Genomic DNA, 14,746 nt, shown 5'->3' on the forward strand with positions numbered 1-14,746 from the left:
TGAAATGAAAAGTAGACAGAGTTTTAAATTGAAAGGTAGTCTTTGTACTTACAAATCGAATGATTGTCTTTAAATTTTCTATAGCTGTTATTATTATTCTTTATTTATTGAGGAAATAAAATCCAAAAGGCATCCCATGGAGGGTGTACCATGAATCTGCCGCTCATGCCTTTTAATTTGATATCTTAAAGATCATCTTGCTCTCCCCCTTGTTCATGTTTCAACAGGATATAACAAAACAAAGCAGATTTGAACTCTCTACCTTAATTACAAATCGAGAAAATTACACTTGAATGTGATCGATAAATTTCCATTCGCACACTCGAAGAAATCGGGCGTCTCCAGGACCATCCTCTACGCCACCAGTAAGTCCAAAACGTCGGAAAGAAAGAAAGACTCTATCTAAAAGACCAAACTGGATCCAGAGAATTAAACAGAACAGCCCAAGCCCACCCTTCAAGTTCTTGAAGGCCCATTCAGGAGAACTTTGGGGTTCTCATCAGACTCTCCAGAGAGCTATAAAAAAGTGTGTGAAAAGAGCCTTGTGAGAGGTGGGAGGCCATTTTTGACACCAGCAATGTAAGGAACCCATCTCCTTCATTACAGAGCTCTTTTGGAAGAGTATTTCGAGTTCTTTTTCAAATTTTGAAAATCAGAGAGCTCAGACCCACATCTAATTATAGTATAAATTTTGTTGAAATTACACTGTAAATTAATAAATTAAACATATGTTGTTGAAGTTTTTTTTATTCAAAGTATTCATACTTTAATTTCAATCACTCGGTGGAATGTTGGAAAAGTCTTAGACCAATTTGATTATTATACAAATAACATTGCACATCAGATCAAACTTAGGTTCTACAGGAAGATACAAATAATTCTTTTTTATTTACAAATATTGTAGATTATTGCTTATTGAATTTCCTCCAGCTTCAATAACAGTCTCTGTTCGAGTTTGGAAAGTAGTACTGGGTTTGTATATAATGTGTTTATTCTTATTATTTGAGGTACGCCACACCGGTTATGAATATATATAATACGTGATACACATGTACCTAAATAAAAGGCTCCGTAATCATTACTAGTTAGTTAATCCTCGATAGAATTGGACAACACAAGACACATCCTGTAATCTTAATTGAACACAGAAGATTTTAATAAAAAAAGAAGAATAGCCCTAGGCAACCTGGTATCTGTGGTATGGAAGAACTCATAGGTGCAGATAAACTCGTCTCCTAATTCCAAATGCCTCCCCAATAGATGAACCATATTCGTTAATCGAGCTTCCACGGTATAGAGGTGCACAAATATGATCGTTTGACGCACAAATAAAGAATATCAAAAGCTCATGTAAGAGGATGTCCCAAATATTTTTTAAATTAAGAGGAGATTTGAAATAATATGGAGAACTTCCGATAAATTTAAGGAGAAAACAGAGGAATTGGGATTTAAGAATCTTTTCCGGAATATGAATTTGAAGTCTAAAAGTCCATTCACGTATAAGATAAATTAATTATTATTGAAGCTCTCAAATAGATGAATATTTAAAGAGCAACTTTCCTAAAAAAACAAGTGATTCCACCATGCACAATCCTCCTAAAATTCACATAGAAGCACCAAATCCAATTAGAGAATGAATCCAGTATTCCAACTTCCTAAAATGTTTAATGACTTGGAATAACTACTTTCATTTGACCCATATGATATATTTTCCAGCAAATACAAGCAAATCCCTGGAGAAAGTCCAGGAAGACATATGTACATACCTAAAAGAAAAGAAATAAATTGCAACAACCCTATATAAATTACAAAAAATTGAAAGAAGGGCCCTTAAAAACATTTAACGATATTTAATGTGGCGCGAAAGTTCTAGTGGAATAAGCTAAGATATTGAAATAAAACCAGAGGATCGGCTTGCGACCTTAGTCGTATGTGGAACCAAAGATGACGAAATAAGAAAAAAACTTTAAGGGAAAACTCTTAAACTATATTTGAAAGATACTCCTACTATATGTAGAACAGTTGAGACAGCAAACGAATCAGAACAGTTTAAACGACTTAGTTAGTAAATACAAATAAGAAATCTGTTGAAAGGAATGGATTCCAGAGAAGGAGATTCCTCAGAATGTACGTCTCCATCTTAGCGTTCTCTATCCTGACTTCCCATAGCAACTAAAAAAATATGGATTGATCAACTATTAGGCATCAACAGTGTAGGAACAATAATGCATAGCAAAATTAAGGAAGTGGAAAATTAGTATTACCAGTTGAAAGTATCATGAAAAAAAAAAGAACATAATATTGCAGTAGATGACCCTAGAAGAAAAAAGAAGAATTAAACAGTGGAATGAAAGACATGATTAGATTACCAATAATTAAATATTATTCATACAAGACTATAGCAACTAAAAAAATATGGATTGATCAACTATTAGGCATCAAAAATCTGAATGATTAATTTCGTCAATCCAATAGTTGAAGTATAGCTAAAGGAGATGAAGACCATTGAGCACTCGTGCAAATTGTGGGATGTGATCTGAAAGAAAAAAATGAAGTGTAGAAAATTGTTGAAAGGAACAAAGATTGTCGTCCCTAAAGGATCCCAAAAAGATATTTTTGTAAACTACACTTGTTGCCCCAAGGGAATGTATAAAACCAAAAGAAGAGCGAGAGAATATTCTGGCCTGGAATGAACAAGGAAATTGAGATGATTATTGAGAACTGTGAAACAGTTCAAAGAAAAACAGCCTTGAGGTGTAAAGAGAGTTTGAAACCTGATGATATACCACGACTAATATTTCAATCCATGTTTATATATTTTTCATGTTAAAAGGAAAATCTTACCTGGTATGCGTGGATGCATTATGAGTATACACGGTAATTGAAGAATACAAAGAAGATCCAAATACGGATAAAATTATTGAGACCTTTTCAAGTTGGTTTGTTAACTTTGGATATTCGAAGGATCTGAGATCAGATCATCGCACAGTTTTCTCGTACGATATATTCCAAGAATTTTAAGAAAAAATGCCATTATTTGGTCTCCCTCAAGTCCTTATAAAGCAACAAACTGGTGGAGGCCGAGGTAAGAATATGAAGAACCTCTTTAATAAATGCGGAAAAAAAAACTATCGATTTGGAAGAGTCTAGAGACGGGCTATTAGACTATATTTTTTTTACCCTGCCAGTTCGGATACTCTCCCAATCAAATAGCCAACGTACAAAACCTACAGTCAAAATCCCAGTGTTTGCACTGTAGAAGCTAGTTCATGACGTCCCAAATTTATTACGTAACATCCGTAATAGAATCCAAATGTTATAACATGATTCATGTACAATATATATTTGAAGTTGAGTTTTGATACAGTGTTCTACAATAAAATTAGTAGAATTATTAAAAGAAAAAATCGGACTTATTAAATACACCTCGAAAATGGGTTGTATTTATGTGATGAATAGGAAATTATTAAAAATTTCAAAGTTATCAGAAAAATTGTCAAATCATATCAAATCCCAACGAAAAGAAGACTCCGAGAGAAACAAAAAAAAAAAGAGTCATGTTTCAACTTAATTAGTTTAAGATATATATTTAATAAATATTTTGTTACGGAGATTTGAGAATTAAAAATGCGTGAGTTTACATTATGTATATAATGTATGCAAAAGAAAAGGCGAAAAAAAGAGTGAAGTATAGTGTATTGTACATACTGATGAACACACATTTTGTTTGCAATTTGAAGCGAAGGGAGATTGTCAGTGGTGAATATAATATGTCCTTCCAGTTTTTTAAAGAAAAAGAAACCTAAAATTAACGTGCTAACTAGTGTTGAGACTCGGTCCAGCAGCAAAATTTTTTATTCAGTTCGGTCTTAAATGATTTTTTCTAGATCGATTAGGATCGATTTTTTGGTCCACACCGTGAACCAGCTTTGTTCAGTCTTTCCTTGTAGGCCAATTTTGATTTGGTCTCACCTTATGGACGGACTTTTTTCAGTCTCAATGTATGAACAATTTTTTTTTTCTAGATCAATTGTAATTCATTTCTTTTTAAATAAAAAATCTCAAAAGTGCAACAGTAGTTCCAGAACAAATACTGTATACACATTAGAAACTTTGGGATAAAAATTAATCCCAGTTATCTCTGTTTAAACTAATTCGGTCCAACAGAAATATAACGGCCTCAGACGGGTCTAGGGTTTCCAAACCAAACCCCAACACTAGTGATAACCCTCACAATTTGAAGAATATTTGAGAGTAGAGCAGCTTAGTTATAGTGACGTTTTATTAGATTAGCTGTGACCAGCCCTGAGATAGTTGGAAAGAAAGATGGTTACGGTCCTTAAACAACGGTGGTTATCAAAAATGATACTCATTTATTTTTTAATATTTGTAACTGTTAATGGTTGCAAAAATTGAAAGTCATGTATTACCAGTCACTTCTCTATACAAAATAACACACACAGTATTACTACCGTCAAAATTTCATTTATTATAAGAAATTATAAATTTATATACAAAAATACATTTAGTTTTAATAAAGTCTTGCCATATGATCTAAAATACCAATTCTTTACTTAGTTTCGTTATAATACTGAATTGATTTTGGTAACCTTTTTCGTCCATCTGAAACTTTCACACTTTTGTGAACAGAGCTCAGAATTGAAACATTTTCTTCTTTATAAAGAGTCCATTTTTTGCCACTATTTACAAAATTTCCTTGAGTGTAATGTTTTTTTGCTAGCTTTTTGTTCAGGAGGTATTTCTTAGCGAGAACACTATATCAATTAGTTGGAGTATTTCTGGTTTGCTGTTTTTCATACATCATAATCAATTTTGTAATGAACCTCAACTATTATACATTTTACAATGTGATGAAAAGTTCAAAAGATGATAATATTTTATCGGTAATAATGTTACGTAATGAAAATGAGGATGGATGTTGGACTTCCTTCAAAATGTTTTTTCTCTAAAAAAGCCTGAACTCTTTCGATTTCCTATTTGTTTGTGCTAGATTGTGTTATCCTTGCTAACATACATTGACTCTCCTACTAAGTCGATTGGCTTATGTTTCTTAGAAAGTGGGCATTGAGTGACTTGATTTATTCCTATGCATTTTTTGAAATATTAAATATACGAATTATTTGTAAATAGCATCTACCAAAACTAACAATGGTCGTCAGTAAAATTACATACCAAGAGATCTGTCAAAAACAATAGAATAGTCACCAGAAGTATTGATTGAAGTTGTTGGACATATTCTTGCACTTTTTCCAATTCGAAATCATTACTTTCTCAATCGATTGTATCTTCTGTGGACACAAGATAATATATTAATTCTTCAATTAATAATTTTTCTTGGATATCCTTGCACTATAACAGGCAGAATCTAAATGGCTAGTTCAGAAAATCAATGTTTATATTTATACAAGGAATGTAAACGATTCCTTTCTAGCGTTGCTCATTAATTTGTGAACTTGCTTGTGCCTCTCCATACACAGTTGTAGAATAAAAAAATATTTGAAATGATTGGATATCAAATATGATACCAACGTTTTTCTAGGTGGTGTTCACTATGTCAACAAAAAGATTACTCATTTTAATTTTGAGTTTTCTTTTTTTTATCTAATAAAATGAATTATAAAAATTCGAAACAAATACTATCAATAAGCTTCTCAAAATATTTAATTCACTCCCAAATGGGTATCAAAAATACCCTCGGCGCTCTAGTATTAACACACTATCTTATTTTGTGTTTATCAAGGAGGAACACTTTGTCAAATGAGGTGAAAATACCCGAGTGTGGATTATTGGTGGTTTGTCCTATAATGGTAATATTCTACACTAATGAATGGAGAGAGTTGATCGTATGGATCAAGAGACTGCTGTTCATTTATCGAATCCTAAGTCATCGACACGTTTTGTTACATAATTTGCGTTGATATCATTAATAATGCAGATTATTTAGTTATGCAGATCATATCCTTCTATTAATAAGTGGTAAACATCCTAGTACATCCCTGCCATTGAAATGCAAGATACTATAGATTTTGTTCTGGAATGGGGCAAAACAAATGGCCTCACCTTTAATCAATTAAAATCAAGTCCAATAGTCTTCTCATAAGGATATAAATTAAGATCTAAGTACTTTCCATAATAATATATTTATGATAAACTTATGAAATAAGCAACACAAATGAAGTACCCAGGTTTGGTGTTTGATGAAGACTCACTTGGACCGAACACCTGAAAGAAAAAGCTGCGAAGTGTTCTCGTAAATGGGATATGGCAATGGCAGTCATAGGGTAAAAGTGGAGGTTAACCTTAGAGAAAGTTATCTGGCTTTACAAAGTCATGATCACCTATGATTGTCTTGTATGGGACACACCGTTATTGCAAAGAAAGGTGGAATAAGGGAATTAACCACCATTCAGAGAGATGTCTCATACCCTCCAATCAACACCAAAAATAGGAATAGAGGCAGTGTTAGACATCACTCCTCTATACCTGTACAATGTACATACAATCACAAGCAGCAAAGTCTAGATGGAGAACAAGGTATTTTCTCTGGGGCACCTAGGATGGCGTTGGTGATCTTCCAATGCGTCGTGGGCATCATTTCCTTTCCGATAAAATACTTGATCAAGTTGAATCGAATAAAGTAAGTGACTATATCACCATCTGGGTCGACAGCCGTCAAGTTGAACCCTGATACAATTATATACACAAATGGATCCAATGATGAGAAAGGCAACACAGGTGCAGGATGGGCTATCACCAAAAGGTTTCATGTCAATTCATCAATCATCAGCACAATCAAATAACGAAGCATCGGTCTGCTAGGCAGAAATAATCGCCATCACATAGTCGCTGGTAGCTTGTCTTAACCAAGATAAGCTATTAAACACATAATAGTTCGATAGGATTCTCATTTGGGAATGGCTGCAATACTAAATTCGTTTACAAAAAAATGATACAGTTAAGAAATGCAAAGAAATATAACATGCCGGATCAAAACCACGATGTGATTAAATTTTATCTGTTTTGATTGACTGAAGAAATTTAATATCTTCATGGTTTTTCATAGCATGTTCTACATTTCTTGTCCAAAGTGGAAAAGTGCTCTGCAGATCCATTTGAATTTCTATCAGTTTTGAAATTAATTTTTGGAGATGAACAGCGATCAATTGGTAATCCTTCTCAACTAGTTTAATAATTTTCTTTCATGCTCTTTTCTATGAAATTATGGGGATGTTTCCCTTCAAATAAAATAGGTTTATTTTGTGCAGATTTTTTTTTGCATGGTCTCTTTGAGTTCTATTGGATGTGTTTCCTTATGTTGACCCGTCACATTGCATTGGTGGAACAATTAACTTCTTATCAGTTGTTCATTTGTTGAAAGCCTGCAACCTAAAATTTCTTCATCAATTGTTGTACTTCCCACTCCAAGACCAAAGATAGCACCAGATTCACGAGTATTTTTTTTTTTATATTACTGATTTTGCCATTTTGTTGAGCTTAGTCACGAGACAACAACTGAATTATTTAGACAAATGATATAGCCGCTTGAACTTTTTTTTTATAAAAGAAAAAAATTGATCAACCGGATTGGTGAACTGTCGTTATCCCACTTTCCATTTGAATCTTCTTATTTAAAAATTAATATATAATATAACCACATATAATAATTTTCTCATTTCCAAATTTTAACAAATTTAACAATACCTTAAGTCGTTCTCAGCAAACAAAACGAAAAAAAAACGCTCACAAATTCAATAAATGGAGGAATGGTCAGAGTTGTGCAGATGGTATGCTAAGAAACAAAACAAAATCAACATGGCAACCCTGAGAATTTAAAGAATGTTTGAAAGAAGAATAAATAGCTATAGTGATATTTTACTAGATCAGATTCATGCAGCTATAAAATAAACTCAAATTCCAGTCTGTATCAATCATGGCCATAGGCAATAAATACTCAAACTAAGCTTAACACGAGTTATTACTTTATGCTAAAATATTCTCTCTTCATGAATAAAAGGATAATAATAAGGTTAAATGTGAAAATTACCTAAATCCAATTGAGTGTAAATTAAGGAGAAAGTATTTGTTGGCAATTTTGTTAGACGTCATATCCGCGGACAAAGATCGTTATAAAAAGAATAAGTTGTGCTCCTTAACGTTTAATACGTGTAGTGTATTCAATATGACCTTCCAGTATATAAAATTAAAGAAATCCGAAAATTATTGTGGTAATCCTGACAATTAAAAAAATATTTCATGACATTTTATTAGATCATATTCAAATAGGATATATAATTATAATATTTTGCACGTTACAAAACTAAACTATTTTTTAAAATGTATTCTCACAAAAATTATGCTAATTTTTCCTTATCTGATTGACAACAGCTTTGCAAAATAAACGATAGTTCAGGTTGCAACTACAAAAATTAATCAGATGTCAATCCTCTATTCCACTTTGAATCCACAAATAACTTACTCTTATAACCCAAAAACAATAATCATTTTTTCATGAACACACGCACTTTATAATGAGATGGTTTCTTCTGAAGAATAGAAGAAACAACAGTTTACAAAAATTAAAATACTCTCTTCAAAGTTTCGCACTCCTCTCAGGTCATATTTTTTACATTTTTAGCCATAAACTCGTTATGATAAATTTCTTAACAGGTAGGAAATTTAAAAAATCTTTATTATTATAAGAAAAAGTTCGGGTACCCGTAGGCACATTGGACCTTGAATCTTTTCGGATAACACAAGTTTACTTATACCAAACTCGGGTACTTGGATCTAGGTCGAAGTTTCGTCCTATCTCTACACGGTGTGGGATTTATGTTTGTTTTTTCAACTTTTTCAATTTAAAAAATTCATAATGTCAGACATTCTTTGGTAATTTTTGGTTTCTATAATTGGGCTTACTTGAAGATTTTATTGCCTACAATTCCATGTAAAGATAAAGTCACAGTTATAATAGTACAATTCAGGTTAAGAATATGCCTCATTACATTCAATATTTTACCTACATGAGTCTATCACTAAACCAATTAAAGAATGGGAAAAGAATTAGGTACATAAAGAGCCTTTCTTTTAAGTCTAATGACCATATAGAGTTTGCTCATATATCTAATCTTCAACTCATTATTTCTGGATTATAATATAACAATATATGTAATATACCCCTACAGAATCAAGTACCAGAATTGGTATTGCTATATTTGTACTTTTTCTACAAAAATGAACAACCAAAATAAAATTAAGAACAACTCAAAATGCACCCTACTTGGCAATTCTTAAGACTTTTGTTTAGTATAGGCGATGACTCTTAAATGGTGAACAATTTTGATGTTGGGGAAGGGGGGATGTTGGTTAAAATAAATTTATGATGCGTAGAGATGTACCAAGTGGGCCAGTAAAAACTGAACACTTTGAATTTTAAAATTCAATATGTTAAAATTTAAATTATTCACAATAGAATTTCAACAAAATTAAAACTGTAAGGACGTCCCAGTGCTAGCTAACAGTGGATTTGAGGGACTCGGTGTTAAGATGATACACACTGTGGGCCTTCCCCTCGACATGCACCCAAAAGGTTTAATCGATAGGGCTGGCATCAGGGCTTTAGTTTGGTCAAAAGGCTAAAAAAATATTTCATAATAACTCAGAACGGAGTTGATGGGTTTATTTCACTGCTGGTGTCAAAAGCGACCTTTCCAGCCTCACAAGGCTCTTTCCATCCACTTTGTTTATAGTTCTTTGGATAATCTTGTGTGAAACCACGATATCTGTAGTATAGGCCCTTATGTACTCGAGAAGATTGGATTGGGCTGTTTTATTTAATTGGCCCTTGTCCAGTTTGGCCTATTTGAGAGAGCCGTTCTTCTTCTCTTTCGGACTTGCTGACGGTGTAGACGGTAGTTCTGGCGATGCTCAACTGCTTGGAGTGAGCGAATGGAAATTTGTCGATCAGGTTCAAGTTTCATTTGCTTGAGTTGTATGTAATCTAAAGAACTCAGGTTTGTTTTGATTTTAACAAATTGTTTATGCTCTCATATATCGAACTATGAATAAATTTCAATTTCTGAACCTTCATTAATTATTGAATTAGTATGCGCTCAAATTTTAATTCGCCACCCGATATAGAATATGTATTACTTGCTTGAACAACTGAAATTTTAGCCAAATAACAATTTTTTTAATGTCCATTTTAAAATATTTATATATAGGGTTGTATATTTTAATTCAATTTAAAATGATAGTATGATAAATTACATAAAGTAAATTAATTTGTTGCTTTGCTGAAAAATGTTTTTTTATTAATTTTATTCATAAATGATCATTATATAAACACAACACATTTCAATTGAAGTTCAAACCCTTGTAGTACTTTAAAAAGTTTAAATTGAAAACAAAAACTTATCATTCCCACATCTTAGCAAAATTTGCATCAGGCTGCCCGACAAAATCTTTTTGGAAACTTAATGTTTCCTTCTATAATGTCTTAAAAAAATAAGAAAAAGTAATGTTAACATAAACTATTATTAAGAAATATTGAATATGGGTATATACTCGTACTCATATCTTCAATCTCTGGAAAAAATTAAAAACTCTTTAAGATTATTACGAAATTTGAGGGGAAGGAGGAGGCAAGGAAAATAAATTTGGTCATGGGGGAAATCAATGTGCTCGGGGGATCTAAAGAGAATAAGAATATCAAATTGAAGAAAATAAATGATTCTAAAACAAGGGGAATAGGATAAGAGCAAAAGCTGAGCTAGTGCAATAGCAACATCTCTACTAAAGGGAACTTTAAAGGGATGGAAAAATACTCTCAAAAATTGAAAACGTTAAGGTTACCCGACAGCTCGGTATCTAACTATCCCAAGATTATCTCAGATATGGCAACCCAATTTTAATTTGACCACATATTGGAAAGCATCTTTAAATTATGCATGCACAAAATACTATTTGATAAAATGTATAGAGATACAGAGTACTGTAGAATTTTAACTTCATTATCAATTCCTTGGGGCTCTTATAACCCCACATGTATAGTGAAATATTTGCAAAAATGAACCAGTTATTGAGGTTTATTTTTTCGACGACAACCTTTTTTTGTTTTGGTCGAACGAAAAAAATCTTGTTAGGTTTGTTTTTCTCGTAACAATCCCAAAAAATGCTAGTAACTACTTTTTTTTGCAAAATTATTGTAACCCTTTGCTAGTATTGTATATTTTCTTCTCTAGGAGTGACCGTGCATCAAATAAACACAAAGGTTGACGGATTTCCCTTTGAGCACTCCTAGCAGTTGGGTGTCTCCAGTACCACTGTCTTCACCATCAGCAAATCCGAAAAGTTGGAGAGGAAGAAGGGCTCTGTAAAAAATGCCAAACCGAAGGAGTTAAAGAAAACCTCCCCAGCCAATCCCCTCATGTCGACAAAGGCCCATGCAAGATATATCGGTGTTACACACCATACTATCCAAAGAGCTATAAAAAAGTGTGTAGAAAGTGCCTTGTGAGGGCGGAGAGGCCACTTTTGACACCAGCAATTAAAGAAACTTATCTCCTCTTTTGTAAGACTCTTTTGAATAAGTGTTGAATGAATTTATTTGGAACTCATTGCAATCCCCCTGAAGCTCTGCGCAAGCCCCATTGACTACACTTTTTTGGTGCATATCGAGGGGAAGTTGAAATGCTAATATAAATTAATAAATGATATCTTCTCCAATTTTAAAATTTAAATTGGTCAAATTTTAATGAGCCAATGGTAATTAAATCTACCCCCGTCTAAGCTATCAGCAAATCCAAAAAGTTGGAGAGGAAGAAGGGCTCTTACAAAAAGGCAGAACAGGATCAATAGGAGTAAAAGAAAAAAATAGCCCATGCAAATCCACCCAAATACATGTGGGCTCATGCACCAGACTGTCCAATCCATAGAGCTATCAAAAAAGTAGAAGGAAGCAGCCTTTTGGGGAAGGAGAGGGCAATTTTGACACAAGGAATGAAAGAAACCAATCTCCTCTTTCGCAAGACACTTTTAAATAATTTTTGAATGAGTATTTTCAGTTCTATGGATTTCTTTTGTTTGACACATTTGTCTCGCTACATTCCTGATACCAATCCCCTCGACTACACCCAATGTGGTGCATATCGAGGAAAATGTCTGCAATGTTCGTCGTCAAAAATACAAGGCCCTTAAATCCATTTTCACCCAGTATTTTGACGCCATTACAGATGACTAAATCTGCAGGAAGGGATGTTTTTGGTAAACAATCTATATTTTCTATTAGTATTTACCATTGATGGAGAGGGAGGATTAGAATTGCTTCGGAGACGTAATCATAAGACCACTAAATAAATTTCACCGGATATATTATACTTTGTACTTTAGATATAAGCAAGTCTTCTACCGACGCCTGGAAGCCATAAATTGACCCTAAGAGTGGTTATATTAATGATTAAGAGAGCTCATACATATATACTCTTAGGTAGTATTAATTTTTTGAAATTCTAATGTTAATTAATAAATTATATCTTATTGATCTTTAAAAATCAAAGTGTTCAGATTATAATGGACCATTCCGTAATTATTACTTCGCTCATGGATGTTTTCTTTTTCAATAGTTAAAGAATAATGATAACAGGTTTATAAAGTAAAAACTCTTTTCCAGAATGTAACTACTAATAGTTGATCCCTCTTTCTAGGACATATTTTATACGCCTTTACTAATTACTTCCCAAGAAAACCCTCAGTGTTGCTTTCCCTTATCCATAAGCACATGCTCTTTATACAATGGCTAAATCTTGTCATAAATAAAAATATAAAGACAACATCTTTAAAAAAAATACATTCTTCAGGTTATCAAGAACCACAAAAACACACACACTAAAAAATTCTTATTATTAAACTTAAACTAACAGTGCTTTTTGTAGTGGCAACAGGAATCTATGTCTTTTCGTTTTTACAAAGCTGTTATAATTATTTATTTATTTTTGCTGAGAAAACATTAAAGTATAGATGCAAATAAAATGATATCCCGTTAGGCTTTGAAAATAAACTAAAATTATGAAAATAAATGACGATTTGGGGTTTCAGATTTGGGGATTAGATGGGATAAATGCAGTAGAAGAAGCTTATCAAACTGATAATCTAGATCATTTACCTCAGATGAGTTCTACTCCAGTGAATGCAAACGGGATTTCATAAGGAGATTGTAACCTAGATCCAAATCCCAGTACAGGCTTATCTGCCCATAACTAATAACTAAGGAAACGATATGTCTATATTCAGTATTAAGGGTGATAAAACTTCTTCTGACGAAAAAACTACGATGAGGGGAGATGAATGTTTTGGTTCCGTGTCTAATAAACACCAAGAATCAAACTATGATTGGAAGCTCATCCTCCATAAAAAAAATGAAAGAAAAAATCAAAGGAAACAGATACCTTAACTTCAAGAACCAAGGGACTTTCCGGGGTTTTCTTCAATGTTTTTTTTTTTAATTTTTCGAAATTTGTTATCATTTTATTCTTGCAAAGAAAACATGTAAGTAAAGTTGAAAATAATATGATATACTGAAAAGAAACCAAAAGTTAACGTGATCACCTTGAAAATTTGATTTTTTTGGGGGAAAATAACATCATATTGCTATCATAGCGTTGTATTAGATAAGCGGCAAGCAGCTATAAAATGAAGCAGTATTTTGTATCGAGAAATGATATATACATAAATTACTCTGTTATAGATTTTCCATTCTATTGTTCTTTTTCTTATTTTTTTAAAGCCGAAAGACATATCTTTTTTCTTATTAATAAATCAAATTCAACGGATTAAAATAAGGGTTAAACCAAGAGGAGGAAAAAAAGTCGAGCATGGACACTCCGTAAAGGGCAAAACCCCTTCCTAAACTCAAATCGAGTTATGTATCTCATTTTTTTTTACAAAGTTATGGTTGTTTATGTGTTTTTAAACGTTTTATGTTACCTTGACTACTCATTGTTGTACGTATTGTAGACATAAATAATCTCCATGTTAGATTTGATCAAAGTCGATCCATAACTTCTGCTGTAATCCTGGTGACTAACAAAAAAACAAGCTAACAACCAAACACAGGCTAAAACAAATCTGTATTCAACATCGTTAGTGGAGGTAAAATAAGTAAATCAAATCACACAAAGATGATCTCGAGCAATTTTGGACAAGTAGTCGTAGGTAAACAATCATTGACGGAGAGGAAGTTGAGGATTACAATTGCTTAAGAGACGTAATCATGGAGCCACGAAATAAAATTGTTGGTTCTTGAACATCGCTGGATATATTATACTTTGCACTTTAGAGATAAGTCACTCAATCTTCCACCTATCCTTATATCAAAATATAAATTGGGAAACAAGGCATGTATGGAAGAATCTTAGAGTGCAAACTATCATATTAATAAATATCCTACCCTATTATATATAAGTTATCATGTCATTCAAAAAGAAAATGATGAAATAAGTGTTCTAAAACATATGTTATTGTTCAAAAAAGAACAAAAAAATTTATACATTTTTAATCCATAAATGGTAATAAGGATCCACTTTAGTATAAGAAATACCCCAAAAGTTGGTCGTGTTCCTATCCTACGTATTTAAAAAAAATCTTTTCACAAATATGTCTAATGTTTTTGGTAAACAGCCTTTAAATTTAACTAACCTACTTTGAGTGATTAATTTACTATTTTCCCTAA

The sequence above is a fragment of the Lepeophtheirus salmonis genome, chromosome 13 (assembly GCF_016086655.4).
Source record: "Lepeophtheirus salmonis chromosome 13, UVic_Lsal_1.4, whole genome shotgun sequence".
Lineage (NCBI taxonomy): Eukaryota > Metazoa > Arthropoda > Copepoda > Siphonostomatoida > Caligidae > Lepeophtheirus > Lepeophtheirus salmonis.